At 34.1% G+C, this 23,692-nt stretch overlaps 1 long non-coding RNA gene across 1 annotated transcript; it reads right to left on the bottom strand.

Moving 5' to 3' along the window:
- Positions 1-3,566: 3,566 nt before the first annotated feature.
- Positions 3,567-22,328, bottom strand: LOC149917245 (uncharacterized). Its single transcript, XR_016468257.1, has 3 exons — positions 21,834-22,328; positions 21,632-21,695; positions 3,567-3,920 (listed from the first exon to the last, which is right to left on the bottom strand). It is a non-coding gene; the product is annotated as an uncharacterized LOC149917245 (long non-coding RNA).
- Between the last annotated feature and the right edge of the window lie 1,364 nt (positions 22,329-23,692).

Below are 23,692 nucleotides of genomic sequence, written 5' to 3'. Positions count from 1 at the left end.
GTTAGAGTTGCTATGGCTACAGCACAGGTGGCTTCCGGCACTCAGTGCCATTACAGAGCCTGATAGGCACTGTCTCTGGCAGGAGGTTACAGGCAGCAGGATATGGGGCAAGCAGTCGTGTATGGGGTAATTAGTACAGTTTTCTTTTTTCACATGTTGTGAAGAAGACCTGATGTATACTTAGGTTAGAAGAGCTAAGAAAAAAAAAAGTAAAACCCTCAAGTATGCTATTTTCAAGGACAATCTGGATGTTTTTTTGTAATTATATCTAATTTGATTTTTTTTTTTTGTAGTTTTGATCTGGTGGCTTGATTGTCTGTTTTAATATAGAACAGTTGTTCTAACATTCTAATTACTAACAGTACTTACACAAAGCAGTAATGTAAATGCTCTGTAAGAATTCTTGGTTATTTTGTTAAATTGCTGTTTAAAGAACAAAAATGTTTTGTCAGTACTAGATAGATCGGTAGCACGTGGAATAAGACTGAAATAGTTATACAAAAATTTTACTACAGATTCAGTAGTTTGCAGAGGTGTTTATGAGGTCATTTATAAAACCATTTTCCCTTAGAAATTTACAATCAGTGTTAATTTTTATTAAAAGTAGACTCAGACTGAAGTTATTCAATCTTTTGTGCAGTCAAATTCTAAACTTTTCCTTTGCAAAGAGTAATATATTTTCAGATTTCATATATATATATATAAAATATATACTTGAATAAATTTGTTTTTTACATTTATTTGAGAAAATATAAGTATATTACTGTATTATATAAATATTCCAGTATACCTGGAAGTGATTTGCCAATGTGGAAGACAGTTGACATACAGTCTTTCTCCCTTATCTGCAGGTATAAAATACATTCGCGTTTCATGTTGATATACAACAGATGTTTCAGTGCGAGTTACTCATATATCAGTATGTAAAACAAAACTCCAGAGCAGGAGAGTACTGCACTTTATTGCAGTTCACAGAGAATGAAAGATGAATTAGACCTGTACTCTTAAAATTTTCTGGGGAAACAACCATCTTTACTCCTCCTTACCCACCAGGACTTTTGTTTATGCTATATCTTTTTTTTTAATCCAAGATATTTTTCCAGAATGAAGGTGCTGTCAAAAACAATTACACATATATACATACATGTAAAACATATATAATATATATAGTGTATATGTATACATATTATATAATTATATAATATATATATTATTTTATAATTATTATTTATATTTAAACCTGACTGCATCCAGCAGAGGGCACAAACACCTGCTAGATCATCTCGATACTAATGGCCTCTTTTGCCACAGAAAGACGTGTTGCAGTCACTAAAGCAGGGAATGGCTTTTAGCTTTTCAAACAATTTATAGATTTTTAATTTCTTTTTTTTTTTTTCTAGCTAACATGATAACTCATCTGCTTTTGTAAAGGTGGCCTTCTTGGTACTATTTCTGTGACTGGGCCAGCTCTTTCTGCATGTAAGTTCTGTTAAACAGTTTGTGGCCATATATCTAGAGATAATAAGAACTGCCACACTTATCCAAGCTTCCTAAAATATAACCTAAGGGTGTCTATTAAAAAGGCACTGGGGAATTACACAGATTGCTTTGCCTTTATTAATAGGAAATATTCATTCAATTCCACTGTGCACACAAACCAGCTCCAACCTTCTAAAAGAGTCAAATGTTGAAGTATATATCTCATCTGCTTGTCTAACAATCGTAACAGGAAGTGTTATTAACAGTGCTTTCATGTTCTTTGAGCCTAGAAAATTCCTACAGTACTCATTTTGTAGTACATATTCAGAAAGGTTTATCTAGCTTCTCAGTGCATTAGGAGAAATATCCTGAAATACCTGCAATGTAAGAATATGTAATGGCTCACCAACCTCTGCATTAGCAATGTGGTTTTCAGAGGAGGATGGAACTACTCTCTTTCATTCTCTGAGCACATCTAGGTTTTGTCTAGGTGATCCAGCATGCAGCTTCTGTTACTTAGCATACCTTCTATTTCCTTGCTGATCAGTGGGAGCTTTTAGAAAGAGAAACGCATATATCTTAGTGCTTGCCTGAAAAAAATCATACTGCAGTGTAACGCAAGCAAAGTACACTGCGGCACATCTCTCTGGAGAGGGCAGACTGCATGCTGAAGCACACATGAGCTCTGCTGCAAGAAAAACAATTGATGAAAATAAGGAATGACGCTTCATCAACAATTTACAACACTTAAAACCAGCAGTCAGATATGTTGTGCATTTGCATTTTCTGTTGTGTTAAAAGCATGTTTCATTCTCTTTAACAGCAATCTTGATGTTAATCTTTGTGTAATATGACAGCTAATTAAAAAAAAAAAAAACCAGCAGTTTTTTAGGACATACATATCTGAAACAATGTAATAAGCTGTTGTGTCTTCTTTTAAAATATTATCTATAACATGTATGTTCATAAATGGTCAGGGAATTGTCTGTCTTTGTAGTATTGCTTTATAAAAATGTCATGCTTGCAGATACCATAGCAACCCCTGTCACGTGGTACTTTCCAATTACTGAAGTAGCTTTATCCCTATACTCTGCAGCAATACTTGTATTAATATCTGTCTGTAAAGCAGTAAATACTGCATCTTCATCCAAAATGGCAAACTAAATGTGCCAGTGATGATCGTGCCTGGGGTATCAGGCAAAAAGCTAGAAAAATACTTTCCTCTAATGACAGGCATTATGAATCTCTGTAGCTTTATCTTATTGATGGCTGTCATATGTGACATTTAGGGGTTCATGCAGCATTCCTGCAAATACTATTAATATAAGTGTATAGAGATTTTAACTGTGTAGGGTTGAAAACTGAATGTGCTTTATGTGGTGATGGATAGGTGTGGAAATTAAATGCAGGTCCTTGACATCCTCTGTCCAGAGTTGCATATACTTTCAAGAATTGAAACAATTTGGGGAGCGATGGTCAAAAGCATTGTGAGCATTACTTCTCTTGCTCTATTTTTTTTTTTTTCCTGACACAGTGCAACAGTTTTTTAGGTTATTCTTACTTTTGTATGAAAATAAAAAGAACAAGTGGGAATGTTTCTGTTGAATGGACAGTAACCATTGTCAGAGGTGGAGAAAATATTAACATGGTTTTTCTACTTGTGTTTTAGGACTAAAGCCTTCATTTCAAATTTGAATTTTACCTCATATGAGGACAGCTTCATGTATAGGAAAATTCAAAAGGTATGAAAAAGAACTGGTGACAGTAAAAGAAATTACAGTGCAGGTGCCGCTGAGAAGTTATTAATGTAAAATCTTTTGCAAAGTTAATTGGAAGTCAAAGCACTCTGAAATTAGAAGAAAGTATCAAAGAACATGGCATTGCAAAAATTCTGCAACAGAGTGATTAGAAAAGGTTGTCTTAGTACAAGGATCAAGAAAGAAAGCTGCAGGCTAAAACCTGGGGTTAAAAAATAGTTCATATCTCTGTTAACATCCAAAATGTGAATGTGTATGTACTCTTTTTATTCAAATCTGTCATTACATACACATCTTGAATCACTTTAGTGAGTAAAAATCTCCCAGTATTCTTATGGAGAAATAAGCCAGAGCATACTGGCTCAGCTTTTCTATTATTTGGTACCTACTTGCTCTTCACCTTTGCTTTCCTTGTCCCATATTAAGAGGAAGTTTTTCACACAGAGGGTGGTGATGCACTGGAACAGGTTGCCCAAGGAGGATGCCCATCCCTGGAGGCATTCAAGGCCAGGCTGGATGTGGCTCTGGGCAGCCTGGAATAGTGGTTGGTGACCCTGCACATAGCAGGGGGGTTGAAACTAGATGATCATTGTGGTCCTTTTCAACCCAGGCAATTCTATGATTCTGTGATACGATTCTATGATAGTCTCCATCTCTTTTCCTTCTTCCTGCTTTTTCCCTAGTCTGGAAATAAGAGGAAATGCCTTTCAGCCAGAAAAACACAAAATCAGTTTATTGCAGCAGATGGTTCAAACAGTGGAGCTGAAGAGTAATTGGATCAGCTGTAGTTATTTCACATGTGACAGCACCTGCAAATGGTGGTAGGTAACCTCATTAGCAAATAGACTTCAGCAGCCGTTAGAATAGATGTTAAAAAAGACGTTTAGTAAAGAAATTAGAGATAATTTATTATCTTTTAGAATTAATTAGATTACTGATCACAAGGAATATTATATTCCCCTTAAAACTCCAGATTTGTATGTATAATTCAAATAGCAGATACACAGTGGTCAGCTCTCACCTAAACAGATAGAAAACACTCCAGTAGTGATTTAAACCAACTTTGAAACATGACAAAAATACCATCTAAATGTTTACCTGTAAGTAGAAGAAGATAAAAGTTTGTTCTTAAAGACCAGTAATCAACTTAGGTTTCTACTTGTGCTAATTTTATATACTTTTTTTTTTCATATGAAATTATATCCTTTTAAAATGTATCTCATCTGAAAAAAGTGGTAAGGACTTTTGAAAAGTGTGTAGTTTATTCATAACCTTATGAGAATTTCTTTAGGTTAGACATTTTGTTAACAGTTTCTAGAGTAGAGTTAAATTTCAGCGTAATTTCAGCTATTAACTTCTCTAATGCTTCAAAAGAAATGTTCTCTCTTGGTTCCAAATAACTTTTCTAAAATTTTGCTGATCACTAAATATATACGCTACTGAGACTCTGGTCTTGAAAACTTTTCTTTAGAGATGACTGGCTCCTGGCCAGACTGGTTTATGACAAGTATTATAGACAACACACTAACATGGCAGTAAGAAAAGTAGATATAATAAAACAAAAGGCCATTCCAAATATAAGAAGTTTTCAACTTCAGTAGAAGAATTCTGTAGGATAAGGCTACTGAGCAATTGCACATTTCTCTGTATTTTGTAAAACATACATACTCAAGTGTTTCTGGATGCATCTGATTAGTTTCAGTATGTATTAAGGGATTACTACAAATTCCCTTAAAATAATCTATATCTATTACTGTCATTATGCTGACACGCTATAGTCATGATTAATCATTACTGTCACAGACAACACAGTATATTTCCATTAACCTTCCGTAACTTCCATAGAAGTTAGCAAACCTGTCTTGCCATTCTCTCATTATTTCACGATTCCCAGGAGCATGCTGCACGCTGTTAATTCAGTCCCATGCTATTTTTGCCTCTGTGCAAACACTTGCTGACTTGTAGTTAATACAGTAGTTAATACAGTGTGGTGTTATGTTTTTCAGTTATTTCTCCACCATAATTTCTAAATTGTAAACTAAGGTGGAAGAGTTTCATTAAAAAGAAAAGAAAAAAAAAAATAGTAAGAAGATGTTCAAAATTTACAGAAACTTAACACCATTGTGTTAGAATTTTTGAACTTTGTGACTAATGAACAACTTGTCTGTGTATATCTGTGTATAACTAATAATTCCTTTATAGCTCCTCTTGGAAATTACCTTTCCCTACCAAATCTTGCCACGTATAATTAGTCAGAAGTATGACTACAATGACGTCCTTAACTAATTGAGGCTCATAATCATTGAGGCTCAACTTCAAAATATCTGGAATCAACTACCGTAGACAACTGATGTGATACCTTTGGTTTGTGGGAGTTATACCAAATCCAGGATAGTGTAAGATGTCACCCGTTCAGTGAATTAACTTTCAGGATTACTTTCATCGATTGGTTATATCATACTGCATTATTTATTTTCTGTTTCTCAGTGTATTTTTTTTTTAATTAAAAAAACATTAGGTTTTCTTACTGCATCTCAGGCATGCGTAAAAAAAGATTAGTCAAGACTGCATTGAATCATGGAATTAAAGAGTTTCCTCTCCAGATTTACATGATTCAGAAGTGCATCAAGCATAAGTGTCTTTGCCATAGTCACATTTTTCAGGGATTAGAAGAGATTTTTTTAAAAAGTTTTTATTCAATTAAAGCTAAATTCTTTGAATTCCAGAGATATTTTTAAGAATCTAAATGTTCATAACATTTTTATTTCTTTATTTACAAAATAGGCCATGTACATGTTTATTATGATGCAATTAAATTTTTTAAAAATTTCTCCACTTCTTAAGGTATTTTAATCAAAATGGGTGAGTTCTATTTGTTTAATTACTTCTTAATGTCTACCAGAGTATACAATATTATAGTAAGATGTAGTGTCCCAATAGGGTTATTTTATTTTATTTATTAGCATCTTGCTGCCCCACCTCTAATGGAGTTTTATTGCTTTTCACTGCCTCCAAGCTGAGTTATAGCATCAGGAAGTAGAATGTACTGAATGCAAAGCTGAATGCAAAGATCCCTTGATGGTGACTTTTTAAATCAGTGTGGCGGAAATATGTTTTGCTTTGTTCCTTCACTGCGTCGTGGGGAGCCATTTAAGTTTTTTTTATCCTTTAGCTGAAGAATTGAAATGGAAGTAAGCAGGTCTGTAACAGTGGCCACTACCATCTAAACCTGACTAGGAAAGTAACATAAATAGTAGCTCATATTTGTTAGCAAGGCAAAAATTCCTTCTCCCTCAAGGTCCCCCTCAGTCATTAAATTTAAGAAGTTTAGCTTTTAGTGGCATGAACCTTTTGATAATGAACATGCATAAATCTACTTTAAATATCATTGTTTCTGCTATGAATATCTTATGCATCTGAAAATAACTGATGAACATCATACAAACATGTATCTAGTAATAATATATGCCCCTTAAAATAATAAGAGATTTTTTTTTTTCCCTTAGCTTTAAAGGATTTATTCGAAGTAGTACTCCCCTACAAATTAATAGAATCATCCTCCTTCATCTCGGGGCTCTCAGCCCAGATTCCTGAGTATGGCAAAGAATGAGACCGAAGGCTTTAAAATTAGAACTCACCTGTCTCTTCACAAATGCTAATAAAATAGAAAAACTAACTTATTTTCAGTGGTATGCTCAGTAAATGTATCAAGGCTTTTAGAGATAAAACGGTGTGAGAGTGGGTTAATTCTACAGCATGCTTTCCAAGCAGGGGGTTAAATTTCTGAAGCAGGCAGCCAGCCTGCGCTGCAGTACTTTGCAGGTATAGTTTGGACAGCAGACTTTTGCAGTTCAGGCTCTCAGAAACACAGAGATTTCTGATGTCCTTTAAGAGAATATTGAGAAATTCAGTGAACTCCTGATTCTTTAGAACTCCAGAAGTATGAACTGGCTAAAAATATGTCTGGCTATTCAGATTCAATGTCTGTATTATTATAATAAATAATAAAAAACCTGCTAGAGTTAGTGACTGTGTGGAAGCAGACAATGGTACTTTTTACCTCTGTTGGATTTGTTCTAAGTGCAGAATATAAACAGATCTAATAATGAACTTCAGCTTTAAAAAAAAAAAAAAAAGTAAATTTTGTTCACTTTGACAATATTTTTAGGAATAAGGAGGAGTGCAGTAGAAACAGAATAGTGTCTGTGAATTTATTATTTTGAGTGGAATCTTTGACATAATGTTTTTAAGTTGCATCTTTGACTATTTTTAGGGCAAAATAGAAATACTGATTAAAAGTACTGTCATTTGAGATGCTATTGAACCATAACTTGTGGAATAGCCAAAAATGGTAGCAAAAAGCTGTATTTTACTGATAACTATGAACCACTATAGTAAATCAACTCTGGAGGAGTTCATCTCTATCTAGTGTATGGTGAAGGAGGCACCAAAGATTATGAAGCCTAAGAGCTTCAAGAATTCTGTAGTGGAGAAAAGGGCCTGTTCTTTGGGTGGGACAGCTGCTGAGGGGTAGCAGGCACTGTGCCTGAACCCAGAGCACTCAATACAAACATGTGAGAATAGGTCTGCAGGAGTTTGTTTCAGTCAGGTTGATGGTATTAACATTGCCCCAGTACCAGCCCTTTGCTGTTGTCAGTGCAAAAGCAGATGGATGCCTTTAGAGAATGCTGCCCTATTACTCCCATTTTTTTTTTCCATTACTTGGACACTGAGATTTTGACAAGTGTAAAGGAGATGATCCTGATTTCCTGCTGTTGTACTAATTGCAAAGCAATTCATGCAAAGGTAAATCTGTTCTGTGAAATGAGATAGGCATGGAGAAATCACATCAGATGAAATATTTTTTTTTTGTTCTTTTACACAGTGTGGAGAAGTTCCTTCTGTTTCTGCCACCCAAAGAATTACTGGTAAGTACAACACTGGATGAAGTTGCAATTTGTTTGGGATGTCTTTAAAAAGTATTTTGTGTATTTCTAATGGGAAATTCAAAGAGAATAATTAGATGTTACCTAAAAATATATCGCTGATTACGTAGTTATAGTATGATGATGTTTCTCAGCGTTTTATAAAATGATAAGATATTCTAATTAAAAAAATAAGGGGCTAAAATGGAAATAGCATAGTTTTACCTCACATAGAAATAAAAAAAATATTATGGTATATAAAGAAATGTCTGGTAGATAGTGGTTCCTCTAATCCTAAAAACAAGCAATTTTTTTTTGTTTTGTTATTAACCATCAAAATTATCCACTAAAAAATGTTTTTACTTGGGGAGTTTAATTCCAGTGAAAAATAAATAAAGGAAGCTGGTGGTTGATAATAAGATATAAGCCCTACTTTTGCTTTGTAATATAAAAACAGGAGTCTGGTTCTCTAGGATTTTGTGAGCAGTTACCATATGATGCTTGTACAACACTGTATGGGAAATGCATTGGTGATTTCGGGGACAGTGTAAAAAATCCTGCATTGCTGCTCTGCCTGTTCTCTGTATAAATAGGGAGAATTCTCCAGATATGTCAATCTGGCACCTTTCAAAAGCTTTCAATTTAGTTACTATTTATTATTAATTGTTAAGTGCTTGCAGTACACTTACTACTGTGAAATGTAAAAAGATAAAGTCCTTGTCCTGAGGAACTTGCTTTAGAAGATGAACAAAACCAACTAATTCTTCTGTACAACAAATACAGTTTGCTCTGTGCTTTGTTCAGATTCTCTAAAACTGTGGTAATGTGGGCTTCAAGGCAGGTTACATAATATTTCTTTACTGACTTTCACATTATCCCGTTCAGAGTGAAAAGAACTGTCAGCGCGTAGTTGGCTATATGCACTGTGACAGATTTCACTGTTCTGAACAATTGGTCCCAACTACTCTCATTTCTTATTCAAGGTTTCAAACCATTTTTGAAAGCTATCAAATTGCATGTTAAACTGCTCAAGAAGAGAAAGAGAGGACTTCTGGGTGGGAAGACAAGCCAGAGACATTGCATACTGAACAGCAGGGGAGGCATGATATTACAAGGATGATACTTCTAGGAAAGATATCAGACTAGTCTGTGTTCCTTTCTCCATAAATAAGAAGAAAGTTTTGTGATTTTCTTAGGACTAGAGAAGGAGAATTAATAGGTAAAGCAAAGGTGTCATTTGCTTCAAAAAAGGGAGTATATACACTACCCTGTATTTTTAAGTAGAATGTGTATGATTTTATTTCTATGCCTTTTTCTCTCTAGTACGTGACACATTGGATATTTTATTGCAGCAGTTGTATTTGCTCAATCCAATCACATCAGAGTCCCAAGTGTGGTCATCAGTATTTTAAAAGCTTCATAACTAGTAGCAAAGTGCTCAATGTTAACATTTGCTTGGATAAGGAAGAATTTTGTAGCTAAAAATAAAGAAGAAAATGGAAAGAGGAAAAAAGAAAAAAAAAAAAAGAGAGAGAGAAAGAGAGGAAAACGGTGACCTGAATTATACAGAGAAAGAAATGAAAATATATAATAAAAATATTCAGGAACAGAGGAAAAAATGTGATCCAATTGTGATAAGCATAAAGCATCTATGTAATATTTTCTGAATACTGTATGTTTTACTTGCATTATGCTTGTCTATGAATGAGTTGGCTGGACCAAGGATTATAATGGTAAAAACAAGAAACCATGATATTGGAAACAGTCAGTCTGACTGGAAGACTGCTAAGGTACCAGGTCAGAACAAATGAGTTAGAGGACTCCTGGCTCTGCTGATTGCAGGTGTCCCACCAAAGTTAACCCAGTGAGCCAGTGCCTGAAACTGGTTAGGAGTACTTGACTGCAACCAAAATGGGGGGCTGTCTTTTTAAGAGGGTTAGTAAATGTTTGGAGTTGTTCAGCTTCCCATTTAATATATAGGAACTTAGGACTTCATGGCATTATAAGCTTTAGCAAAACAGACATTCCATGTAGACTATTCTTTTTCCTGTTGGTTCCTGATTCTTTCTGTTAAATCACAGCTGTCTAGTTGCTATCCTCATGAAATTCCCAAATGAAAGATCCATAGCTGTCAGTCTCAATTGGAGATAAACACAATTCAATAAATTCAAACATAACCACTCAGATTACTATGATACCACTTATCTGTTCAGGATACAACTATTAACATTTAACTCCTCATTAACATTACAACCCTGTCCATAAAATTCAGAACCTTTTACACAGTGGCATTCAAGTCTATTTATCAGTAATCTATTCTAAATAATCTAAAAACATCATGAATATCAGCATATACTTTGCAATAAGTGTAATCAGAAGGGATCTTGAGTAACTAATGTTTGTTTTAAAGAACAGGCCAAGAGGAACACCAAGCTGATACAAGTACAGCTTTATGGGAGGTGATCAACTGATGAAAAAGGTCAACTGAACTCTGAAAGTGCATTAGAATAGGCCACAGAAGGAAATAACAGGTCTAGGATCAATACTTCAGACACTTATCACTAAATTTAAGCAAAGCTAACTTAGATACTAAATAGTAAAAAGACAGCTTCAGTGTAATGACGTAAACACAGATAATTGAAAGTATTTTTCATTTTTGAAGCTCTTGACTGTGTAGTCAGTTCTAAAATTGAGCACTCTGGATAACATTTGAGCACCATAAAAGGAGAGTGAGGGCAATGAATTGTCCTTTCGTTGTAACCATTTAGACAGAGCGCTGAAATGCAATCAACAGATAAAGAGTGCTGGAAAAAAATAATTTTGAATTCTTTAGTGAGTGACAATGTGTAAAATTAGGCCCAGGCTTATTTCCAACAAACAAGAATGTTTTGGTTTTTTTTTGTTTTTTTTTAATTCCACTGGCATTTATACATCAGAATGGTTAGAGAAAATAATCTTGAGAAGGATGTTCTGTCAACAATTTACTTTCTATTTGCTCAGTGAGATTTTAAATAACAGTAGACTAAGATCTTCAGAAACTTTCTTTGCTTGGATTTTCAAATTACTGGGATATGTAATGCTTCAGTGTTCTTGAAAATAGCAACATGGGTACTAGACACATTTGAAAAAATAAGAGGTTAGTATGGCAAAACAATATAGTATGCATATATGTTTTCAGTAGAGACTCTATGGAAGCACACATGTATGCTTTTACTACACAAGCACAGAATTTGAATCTCTGATCAGTTTCTATTTCTCATGATAAGCAAATTCCAATTCCCAGCCTATCTTCTATCCAGTCATATTTGGATATGGGTTAGGCTGGTTTTATCTACGTGTCATTTGGGTGCAAACAGCAAGAGATAAAGTAGTAGAAACACTTTCAAAGTTCCCATCTTTACGCTACAGGAAAATCAGGCCTCACAAGCCTGAACTGCTTTGTGTTAGCAAACAGTAACAGAGAAATACTTGTTTAGATACAATTACCTGTCACATGAAAAAACAGGGTTTGCAAGAACCTATTATTTGATAATACCTTGGTGTTTTTTTTTTTTAATATATACTGTATATGCATAGTGTCTACCTTGCTCTGTTTGAAATGATAGGTGCCCAGCTACACCGTTTACAATAATTTTTATTGTAAGCAAAGGAACACACATAATTCACATTAATTACTGACAACTGCTTTGCTTTTTCTATCAAACTGCTAAAAAATAACAACAATATAAAAATCATGTTTGCAGTCTCTTCAGGTTTTAGGCTGCAAATGCAATTCATAAAGCAAACTGAGCAGTAACCATAAGCAACTTAATACAGATGTCTACTCAGAATACCTCAAGAAGCAGTTAACATTTCAGTAACAAAACTTCTAAACACAAATGAAAATTAAGCTGTGCCAATAGAAGAAAAATTCATACATAGAATGCAATGGCATTCTCCAACAATAAACTCAAGTATTTTAACTTAGCAAAAATAACTCTAAGATTTAGTTGTTAATTAAACATACTTTTTCTACTATCATGTATATTGCATTTTATTCAGCTATTCTATTTGTTGTTGTTGTTGTTAATTATTTATTTAGGAAGGAAAACTGCTGATGTCTTCTCAACTTCTTGATGTTGATGGGTGAGATAACGTTCTAGACAAAAGTTTTTATTTTAGAATTATTATTTTGCTCTCTGACAAAATAATGTGCTCTGCATTTGCTTGCAGGATTTTGGTTAAAAATGATCTACGTGATCTCTAATAATTATTTTTCTAGTTATTAGTACAAGCTTAAAATCCTTTAGGAGACCACCACTTTATATGTCTATCTTTATTTCAACTCTCTTTTGTTTCTGTTCAATAAAAATTTAAGATCAATAGTTCTTGGCCTGCAGTATCTATGCAGAGCTCTTTGTCTATGCAGACAGCAAAATCTAACCTACATAAACAATGAATTCTCAGCACCACAAAAAAAAACCAAAAACAACAACAACAAAAAGCAGAAAGCTCTCTATTCACTCTGGATAACTGGCAAATAATAATCTTCCTCTAACAGATATTTATAGCAGATAGACTGCAAAGATATTTGGGAATAGGAAGGAGATATTCTGGGGAGAATGCTGAAGGAATCTTGGAAATGTTCCACAAGCTTAATGTATTCTAGTGGCTATTTTTTCCTAGTTAAAAAAAATTGTGATTCTGAGACTTCAGGCTTGTGTCGAATACAAAATATTCATAGCAAGGCAGAAAGGCATTTGAATCAAATGATACTGGTGTATCCAAAATGGTCATTATTATGTTTTTCAGTGTGATGCCATTTAGGAAAGAGGACCACCTTTTATACTCCTGAATAGTTCTCCATCAAGATTTGGGTATTTTTGTGGCATTTGTGATACTCTTCTGCATCCCTTGTGATGCACCAAAAACAAACAAACAAGGAAGTCCACTTCAGTCATAATTCAGTCGCATTAGAAAAAAAATAGTAATCTTTCTGATGCATTGGCTATTGCTTATGATGGCAACATCTAGAATATCAGCTTTCAAAGGTTTGTAATGATTCAAAACATACATTTGCATAGATTTTATGAAAGTAAGACAAAAGTAGAACTCTTCTGTTCAAAAAATTATTTGCAATGAAAATTTAAGCAGATTTGAAAAATTAGCAAACAGCGGTGTAAATGCTATTTGGAGAGCAGAGCATCCTTTAACTCCAGAGTATCAAGAGTCACATCTCACAGCCATGTCATGACAGCATAGGCCTGCAGCTGCTCCTTATTTTCAGTTTCAAATATTAATAAAAGTTTGCTAAAAGTATAGAAGCTCCTACTACTGTCCTCTTAACAATAAGAGCCACATTTCACTTAAGGTAGTTGTGCTATTCCTCATGGGGAGACATGCAGTGAATACAGACATTGATGTGACCCCCAGAAAGTTTCCTCTATAAAGATATGTGCCCAAATGGTGCCAGCAAAGAAATATCTGAGATCTTCAGTGTATGTTATAAGTTGCGATTTTGGGACAAGGTGTGTAGTTTGGTTTAAAAATTGAAATTAAACATTACATTTGTGTATAGTCAGATATAAAGTACAAAAAATTGGAACTTCAAAATACAGAATAGAAAAGTTGATTTTCAATTGAAGTTAGAATGAAAGTTTTCAAAGTAAAAAATGACCATGAATGGAATGGACTGGGAAAAAAGGCCAGTATGTTCCTGTGGCGAAAAGCAAGGGGGGCTTTGAGGGGAAGCAGGAACATGAGCATACTATCAGTTGAGATGTATTGCTCTGATGAACAAAAGGCAAAACGTCATGAGGGGACCTGAAGAAAAATTTTAGAGTTTTACTAACATCTAATGAGAGATACCAAAGTGTTTTGAAGGTCTGGCAATGAAATTCATCCAGAATTAAGGACAGAATTATTAATTTGCCAAAGAGAAAATTAAGAAACACATATAACTGCAGGAGAATATACTTTGCTGTATATTAGCAATTTCTCTGTTCCTTCCATCTTAAAAGAATATTTTCCTCTGACTTCTGCAGACAGTTCTCTTTTAAGATGACTGTAATAAAATTGTTTCCTTTAGAGGTCATGAAAGAACTTCTCCCTGATGCACAGATAAGTCAGTTGTATTCTGTTTATTCCTTTTTCTGTTAATTCCTTTGAGGTATAGTACAAATTAGCCCCTGGAGATCAGATAGTTTTTTGGAATATATCTGTACTCTAAAGGAACAGTGGGAATAAGCCAGCTATACCTTGCTTATGAACTCAGCTTTAAAAAGACTGCAAGGCTTGGGGCTGCAGCTCAGATGAGCAGAGAAAAGTTTTCAAGGGCTTTTCCTTCTCCTGCAGCACAAGATATCTTTGTGCCTTTCAACGTACAATTACTTGCCCTAAGAAGCATTAGCAGCATTTCTTCTACTTTGCCACCCAACTATTTTATCTCCTCCTGATTTCAGTCAATATAAATAAATCTTTGGTTTCATTAGTGGAGTAACTCAGTCTCGTGGATTGAAGCTCAGACTAAGCTTTCTAGCCCATGAGGTCTGGAGTTCTCTGAAAGATTGTTCCTTTTGTATTTTCCACATTTTTATTTTGTTGTAAATAATTTAGCTATCTGAAAGTGGCTGCAACTGAGTAAAGTCACTAGGAATTAGCATTTATTCTATGTTCCCATTGAAAATACTTAAGCCTATATTTCAGCAATGATAGTCTTAAACATAATATTCTAGTTCCAGACTGGCTTTGCCTCTGTAGCAGACTCTGAGTAACACAAGGTAGGGTGGGGAGATGCAGAAGGAAAATGTCTGTAGCTCCCTATAAGAGTAACCTGGCTTAGGGCTATGGGAGCAGCTGCCACATAGTTGATGTCCTCACAGATGTCTTATTTTTAAAAGAAGATTAAAAAAATGACTTGAGCTTGCTTTCTAAGTCTTGGAGAAGGTTATGTGGAAAATTTAGTGGGAAACCCACTGTTTCCAGGAAGCTGGTAAATCACAATTGAAGTCCCTGAGGGGGTTTTGAGACTACAGAGCTGTGGTTATAGGAAGTGTTCTATTAATGTTTCTATTTGAGTATGCCATGGAATTCCTTACATTTCTTGTGGGAGAGTTCAATCTCCTTCTCCAGTAACTCCATTTAGACCTTTGAGCTTTCACTTCACTTCAGTCTGAAGCAAGAGAGCTGATAGATTTTCATTGCTTTATTTCCACCTTCAGACATCAAAATTTGAGTTGAGCAAGGCTCAAAGCTGATGTAAGCTGAAGTATTGGCTCATGGTCTCTGGTAGGGCTATAATAGGCACCCATCCAGTGACTGAAGGATGAAGAGTAGTGAATTGTTTTCTTAAGGTCACTTTACCATAGCTTCCAGTAAAAATACTTTGAAGAAGTAAATGCACAGTGAATAATTTTATGTCATTGAAATGCCATAAAATATAGAATTTGCTGAACCCATCTGAGATGACCTGGAAAAAATTGGAAAAGTGCTTTTTCTCACTGACTTTCAGTTAGTGATTTGAGTATAGCTATAGCTGAATCTTGAAGAATAACACACTAGAAGTGGTGGAGAAAAAGGGGAACTTCTGCAGCAGTTTTTTTGTGAGATCTCATTGTTTGAGGGAATGTTGGAAAGCCAAAAAAGGCTAATACAATCATCCATTATTGTTAAAACACATGGCTATTTATCTACTGCTTTTGTCAATTTATTGTTGATTTTTTTTTCCTCTGCATGACAGCAAACCATACAGTCACTCACAAGGACATTCACTTTACTTTCACAGTAGAGGGAATAAAAAAGAGACAGCTGTGTCAAAAAGATGAGCAAGATAAGCAAAATAATTTATCTTTTCAAAATAACAGAAATTTATGACTGTTTGTCCTTTAAGTTTCAAAATACTATTGAAGATTATACAAATTGTGTTGCCTTCAGTTCGCTGTTTAGTTAAGTGGTGGTATTATTCAGTAAATCAACTAAGAGTGACCAAATAAAAGCTTAATCTGACAAGAAAAACTTGTTTTAAAAAGAAGGTATTCTAATAGTTTCTGAATTTTTTTTTAGATTAAACAGAGTTCAAATCCTTTCTAAGGCCAATATGTAGTGCTGCTAAGCTCAAACTCTGGGAGCATTTGAACTGAAAGAGAGACCTGTATACAAGCCTGTCTATATAAAAAGCATTGGCAAGGAAATGTTGTGCTATATAAATAATATATTGTGTATTTGTCAGCTAGTGACTGACCTCAGAACCTGGACTTTACAGGGTATAGCTGACAGCACCTTAAATCCTTTTGCTCTGGAAGGACTATTTGAAACTTACAAAGAAGATTTGGAAGATCTATCCTGTTCTATCACTATCTCATGAGACTAGTTGTAGGTTCTGTTTTTAGGTCGAAGATATTGACCTGAAAGACTTGTCTCAGTAATACTTATTTTTGGGGTTGTTGGAGAAGTGAAGACAGTCATGTTTTGCTCTAGAGACCTGTACATCTTGGCCCCAGTGGGACTAGATGATCTTTATTGTCCATTCCACCCCAAGCCATTCCATTATTCTAAGTTAGTTTAAACAGTAATGTGTAAGTCCAAAGTTTGGATGTGGAATATATATCCTGAAAAGCCCTTATTACTGCTCAGTAAGTCCTCTGTTGAAAACAGATGTAGATGCCAGACACATAGGGTTTTTTTAGGCAATTTTGGGATAAGTTATTCCCAAATGATTAGGAACCTCTTGGGAAGAGAGGAAAGAGATCAAGGAGAGTCTGTGTCATCTAATGGAAGCAGCCAAATGAATTAAATAAAAGGAACAAAATCTGGTGATGGAATAGTATTTGGGGTATTACAGATATTTTTAGAATTCCTGGTAAAGTACAATACAAGAACTATCATTTTCCTATTAAAAAAAAAAAAAAAAAATTGAATCATACTTTTTTTTTTCTAGAACTATAAATGTTTCTAAGAATTGAGTGGAGATTAAAACCTAAAACAGGCCTAAATATAATTTATTAGATGGGCTTAGGTTCCACATCAACTGAAGAATGTGTAAAATATGCTACTTAAGTTCAGAATGACACTGAATTCATCTCTCTATGCCTTTTGTTGCTAGAATTGTGAACTTGTTTATGCGGTACGTCTCTCAACATTTTGGTTTAGGCAGTTTCATTCTTGTGTCAAATCAGTATCACCAGTGGTGCACACTCAGTTATTTAGAAGGTTTCCTGAAAAAAAAAAAAAGAAAAGAAAAGAAAGAAAGAAAAAAAAGCTGTATTGCTCTTTTAGCACTAATGGTACATTTATTATGCTGAACTATACATCTGTTTTGTCTGACGTTATTCTGAGGTATTTACAGTTAGCTTGGAGTTTAAAGTAATGCTCCAATACAACAATTTCTAAAAAAAAAAAATAAAAAAAAAAATAAAAAAATTTCTTGGATGACCGACAACTTTAAGTCTCCAAAACCAGATGTATTTGCCACAACTTGCTAACTTGCTCTTCAGCTCATAGGGACTTCTTTAGCGAGATAAAATAAATAAACCTAAATTTAATGTAATGAAATAACTGACTGAGAAAATATGCCGAAACAACAACTGAAGTACAGATTACCACTTCTGATGATTTTCTATTGATAACAGTCAGTCATTTACTCCAAATAAAGAGGCATATTTACTGAAGGGTTAACTAATTTCTTTTTCTCTCTCTCTCTCTCTCTCTCTCTCTCTCTCTCTCTCTCTCTGTCTCTCTCTCTCTCTCTCTCTCTCTCTTTGTCACTCTCTCTCCCCTCTCCTTCTTTCATCCTATTTTTGTCATTCTCTTTTAGTATTAATGTGCAAAACAGCAAGGTTTTTTTTATAAGTACAAAAATAGTGGCCTAGGAAATCAGTGTATATACTCTCAGAGGTTAAATAGGCAGACCTATAAATCTTACTAAAAATCTGGGAAATTTAAAAAGCTGTCATAGCTTTTTTTTTTTTTTTTTTTTTTTTGGCAGAGGAGATATGCCGGAGAGAAGTCAAAGAATGGTATGACTATTAAGATTATTGTGACCTTGACCTACTCATTGTTCATAGTGGTAAATTTAAAATGTTTTTGTGCTTATTTGGGTCATATATTTTTCAGCTTTTTTTAAAAAATAATTAAGTATAACATTATCAGAAATTTTACATCTGTAGAAAATTGCATTATCAGTGATACCTATATGAGGAATCTGCACAGAATTTTAGAATTCAGATTTCACCTATCAGTGCTGAAATAGTAGAGTATTTGGAGGAAAGCCAGGAACCTGTTTAAAGGATATAAGAACACCAAGCATGTAGAACAGTAAAGAAGGGAGATCTGAAAATACTGAAACACTGTATATCTAAAACATACAATATATGTTCAGAAATATTACTACTTCTTGAGCTGCTCTATAATGCAGTTGTAAGGATGGTAATTTATCCTTTAAGAATGAAAGAAGAGTATTTTAGAATTGTACTAGAATCTGCCTATTCAGATACTGGAATCAATCAGACACCCCAGGAAGTTTAACCAAGTAAAGGAGAAGAATCTTCATCTTTGACTAGTCCACCAATAAATAAAAAATAAAGTAAATTTAGAATGCTGTTAATTGTCTTGAGCTGTTAGGAACTACTACTACTAATCCTCAAAGAAACAAATGTAAAAATTTTACTACCTATTTCAAAAAAATGAGGTATGCATTTATTGGTTTTGCTAAGTGAAGGTGGCACATGCCACCAATCCAAATGGATTTTGGATATGCCGCCATATCTAAAATCTTGAGAGAGACTGGGATAATCGTATATGGAAAAAAAAGCAATCCATTGATAAGACTACATGAGATCAGGTCTAAATACAGGGCCCTATAATGGTACTGGGTTTTATTTTTTGAAGACTGCAGGCTGCTGTTTACATGTGTCTGCATCAATCACTTGGGAAAGTTCAGAAGCACAAGGAAGTAATTATTTTGAGAAAAGAAAGCAAGTTTAGGGAAGGATAGGGGAAAAGAAAAAAAACCAAACAAGAAAACAATAAAAAAAACACCTGAAATTCAAGATATTGTAGAAGTCTCTCCACCAGTCAGTGATATTGTTACATTTTAACATTTCATCAAATCCCAAATGGAATCTATCTTAGTATGAGCAAACCTCAAGTAATGATTTATTTATACACAAAGCATCTTAAGAGCAAGGTGCCTAAAAAAAAGCATCCTGTTTACTCAAGGTTGTTGGCAGAAAGTCTGTGAGATACTGCTTCCCTCATTTCTGCATGGAATAGAACCCTGTGGAAATAAATGTAGCTAGTAAGCATAATTTAGCAATGAGCATTGTTAACTTCTGACAAATTTTACAAACAAAAAAAAATCCTGAACTTGTTTCATAGACTTATAGTCTTCTTGAAACTTCAGTACCAGTATCTGCATAAGGTATGCTATAGTAAAGCAGTCTAATTTGTTTTGTATTCCTTACATGTTCAAATCTCAAACATTTATATGTTTACATGTGTCCTTGCATGAAGGGCAATCCAGTCCATTCTTTTCTGATCAACGACTTTGTCCTCCAATGATTTGCAAAAGGATATAATTTTTTTTTTTTTCTTTTAAAACTATTTACTTTGGCAGAAATCTTTCTGACTGCTGGGGTGTCAGAACAATGCATTTTGAGTAATGATATAAATTACTGATTTTCTTACCACTGTCAAGCATTACAGTTGACTACTCACTCACCAGTGCAGATGGCTCAGAAATAGTTGTTCGTTACCAGCCCTATATGAAAGCTGTTGTGTCTGTATTAATATATTCTTGACTTGACAGAAGTTAAGGCCAAGGTAATCTAGAACAAAAATCCTTGTAAAAAGTATCACAAATCAGAAATTTTGTCATCCAGTGGCAGAGCAATTTGACTAATTCTTGAGTGAGATAAACAATTTTTATTTTCTGGACAAAATTATGGACTGCAGGTATATTCTGAATGACAATAATTTAATGTTTACAAATTTTCTATTCTATATTTTTACTTATGCTCAAGGATATGATGAAACTTAGTAATTTTTCTGCAATTACATATATATATGTTATAGGCAAGATCATAAAAATAAGGCTGGAAAAACTGCATTTATTACATAATTTTGCCATAGATTGAATAATCTGTATCAAACTTTTGTAATAGATATTTGCCTAAACTATAACATAAAAGAAACTGCATATTGCCTTTTGTACTGCTCGCTCTCAAATTAGCTAACTGTTAGCTAACAGAAATACTCTGTTCATTTAGAGGTTTTCTGCTTAGTGTGTATTGGATTTGTTTACATGTGTTTTTTTTTCCATAAACTTTATTTTTCTACCTGACACAGTCAAATTTTGATTTGTAGGCAGATTATTCTGGTAATATTTAAACTGTGCTATGGCTGCAGAGGCTGGTGTGATTGGATAGATAGTTACTGATTTCAAATACACCATTGATTATTTAAAAATCATTCTCAAGTGATATTTCCCTTGCATTTTTATGGTTTCCAAATTATAATTTAGATGCACAGCTAGTATATCCTTAGTCATTAGTGATTTATTTACTGATCTTTCCTGTATTTTATTTTTCTTGCCATTCTCAAGAGAGCAGAGAAAATCATTTCACAATGGACCAAAAAAGCAACTAATTAAAAAGAAATTTTTTAACTTGATAAAATTTGTTGGAAAAGCAATAATATGCTTATTTAGAAAAGAGAAGTAATAATTAAAATAGATGTCCTTTGATGTTGGTGGTGGTGTTGTTACTGAGTTCCTACTTTATCTTGCATTTAATGAAGCCAAATTATTTAATGAAGTAAAATAACGTTCATCTATTACTTCAGATATTCATCTCAAACACGTTTAATTTAAAGCTGAAGGAGCATCAAATTTGCTTTCATAAATAGTTTTTCATAGGAAGTACTTTTCATAAGTACTTTCTTAATAATGCTTACATAAAACATTAAGTATTATTAAGACATACTTTCTTTTATTCCTCAATTAATATATTAATTATCAACACTACATGGACATTAGAAATTTGCATCCAGTTGCCATTACTTTTGATCTCGAAGAATAGCAGTGTCTCAAATATAACTAAAAAACTTAGGTTGTACTGTTGTAGTAAAAATCTTTATTTTACAAGGATAAACTATACTGTTCAAAATACTCATTCAAGAATGATTTTATGCACTATCAGGATTTAAGGTTCTTTACCTACAATTAAAGTATTAAAATAAAATATAGAGTAGGAGTTATAGGCAGTGATTTTAAGTAAAATAAAGCTGCTTTTTCTAAACAACAAGATTTGTAGGTCTCTATCTGCTGGATAAGCCTGGATATATTTTTCTCTTCTTGTGCTCACTGCAGAGAAAGTGCTGATAAGTTTCAAACAATAATAAACTAGGAAATGCCCCAGAGCTTCTCCCCCACAAAATAGAAAAAAAAAAACACCTCAAAAATAACAAAAAGTCTTCACCAAAATAAATATATCTTACCCATCATTTTCTTGAAAATATCAAAATCTCTGTAATGTAATCTGTTTAACCTCTGCAACTCCAGCTGAAACAGAGAACAAATGGTTCCTTTCTCAGAAATGAACTTACTTGCATGCAGTAAGATTTATTTAAAGGAACAGCACTTCTCATTAGAAATGAATCCCGGTACTTTATCTTATACCATTGCTTTTCTTTTACTCACCACAACGGGTATTATATAGAAAAATCTAAGCAGCAGTAGTCTGTGCATCTCCTTTCTTATTTTGCTGTGCTGTTGCTCTCCAATTAGCTGTAGCTATGCAGTCCTGCAGACAGTGTGACAGGAACTCTATTACCTTGATAGCAAGTACAGATGCAGCTTTTGCACTTGCAGCCTGCCTTACGTTTGTAACACCCTCACTCCTTCCGGTCATTCGTTCCAGGGGAGGAATGACACCAGCATTTCTGAGCTGTTCTTGTGTTTTCGCCCAGAGCACTCGGGGAAAGCAGACTTCGTGATCACCATGCTAACTACTAGCCTGCCTGCTGCCAGTTTTCCCTACTTCTGCCAGTGATGACATTCAGCTTGCTCTTCCACACAGGATACAGCACTGATTCCTCATTATGTAAGGCAGTCTAGGTCAAGTGTAGGAGAGACACTGCTGGCCTGAGCAAGCTAGTGGATTGCTTCCTCAGCTTCATGCTTCATGGGGTCTGGAAGCTGGATCCTGATCTTTGCTACATCTTCTTGGGTAAATGTTTTTGCATGATTTAAATGGTTACTGTGCTGTTTTTTCTATGCAGATAACTGTCAGCCATTCTGTGAATTGCAGAGAGAATTGCTAGGTGAAATCAGCTCTGTCAGCATGATTAAATTATCAGACTAGCTCTTCTAGGCATCTAGCTTTAAGACACTTTAAAAATGAATAAATCATAGACTGGATTTGTTTAACAAACATATTTTCTAACCGTATGGGGATTATTGTTGATTTGACTGATTAAGCAGTGAATTAAATCCATTTGCCTGAGCGTGGTGTTGGGAAGCATTATTGGATATAGCTATTAGCACTGAGAGGTTTACTGCAGTTCTTGGCTATTGCTTTGTTTTACCCTTTAAAGTACAAATACTCTTCTTTTATTAGACAAAAGATAAAAAAGCAAAAAAAAATAAAATTAGATTTTCTTGCAGTCTAATTATCTTTTGAAGGAAGCAGTTATATCCAGGATTCTATTTCCTATTTACTGCTTTAATACATGAATCAATGTACTTCTAAAATATCTAAGGTGAATACTGCAGATAAAATTACATTAGGTGGCTGCTCTGCAGAATGCCTTAACAGTATCTTAGCTAGATATACATTAGAGCGTAGCCTTTTCACAGGTACCATGTAGAATTCAAAGATTTTTAATATATTTATTCACAGTTGAAAACTAGTCTGTAATAAAATGTAGAACAGATTTTTCACCAAATGAATTACACATACAGAGGACTGTCAGGTGCTGGGACGTGTGATTATACTCGAATGCAGCAGAAGAGGCCCTGGAAAGTAACAGCATAGCACTGATGCTGCAGTATCATGTAAGGAATTTCAACAAGGCAAGCTCCTAGCTAAGGAAAATTAGCATTTAATGAATTATAATTTATTTGAAAGAGAAATTAGAAAACTCACTTTTACGTGCAGTACCTTGGACAGCAACTTCTTTTCTCCCCTGTTACTGCAGTCTACTTCATGGCAGTTGGCAATTTGTTATAATTAAATACTACTAATTTAAGATACGTTAACGAATTCTAAAATACTAAAAATACCTGTGATATACTTTGGTCAGCATGCATATCAATCAGTTATTTTTAGCAGCTTTCTAACAAGACTCCATTTAATGTATTAACATAATTCAACACAAACATCATTCTTTTTATGTTAATGGAATCCAAAGCTGAACATAAAAAATACTGTATTGTTATCTATTCACTATATGGTATTCACAGAATTGTCTTGTAGGTAATCATTCATTCTAGGAATAAATTCTAAGGTCTTTTTCTAAAATAAATTTGAATATTAATTTATTATATACAAATATAAT

Source organism: Phasianus colchicus, chromosome 7 (assembly GCF_987193195.1).
Source record: "Phasianus colchicus chromosome 7, bPhaCol1.hap1.1, whole genome shotgun sequence".
Taxonomy (NCBI): Eukaryota; Metazoa; Chordata; class Aves; order Galliformes; family Phasianidae; genus Phasianus; species Phasianus colchicus.
This window is presented reverse-complemented; position numbering and strand designations above follow the sequence as displayed.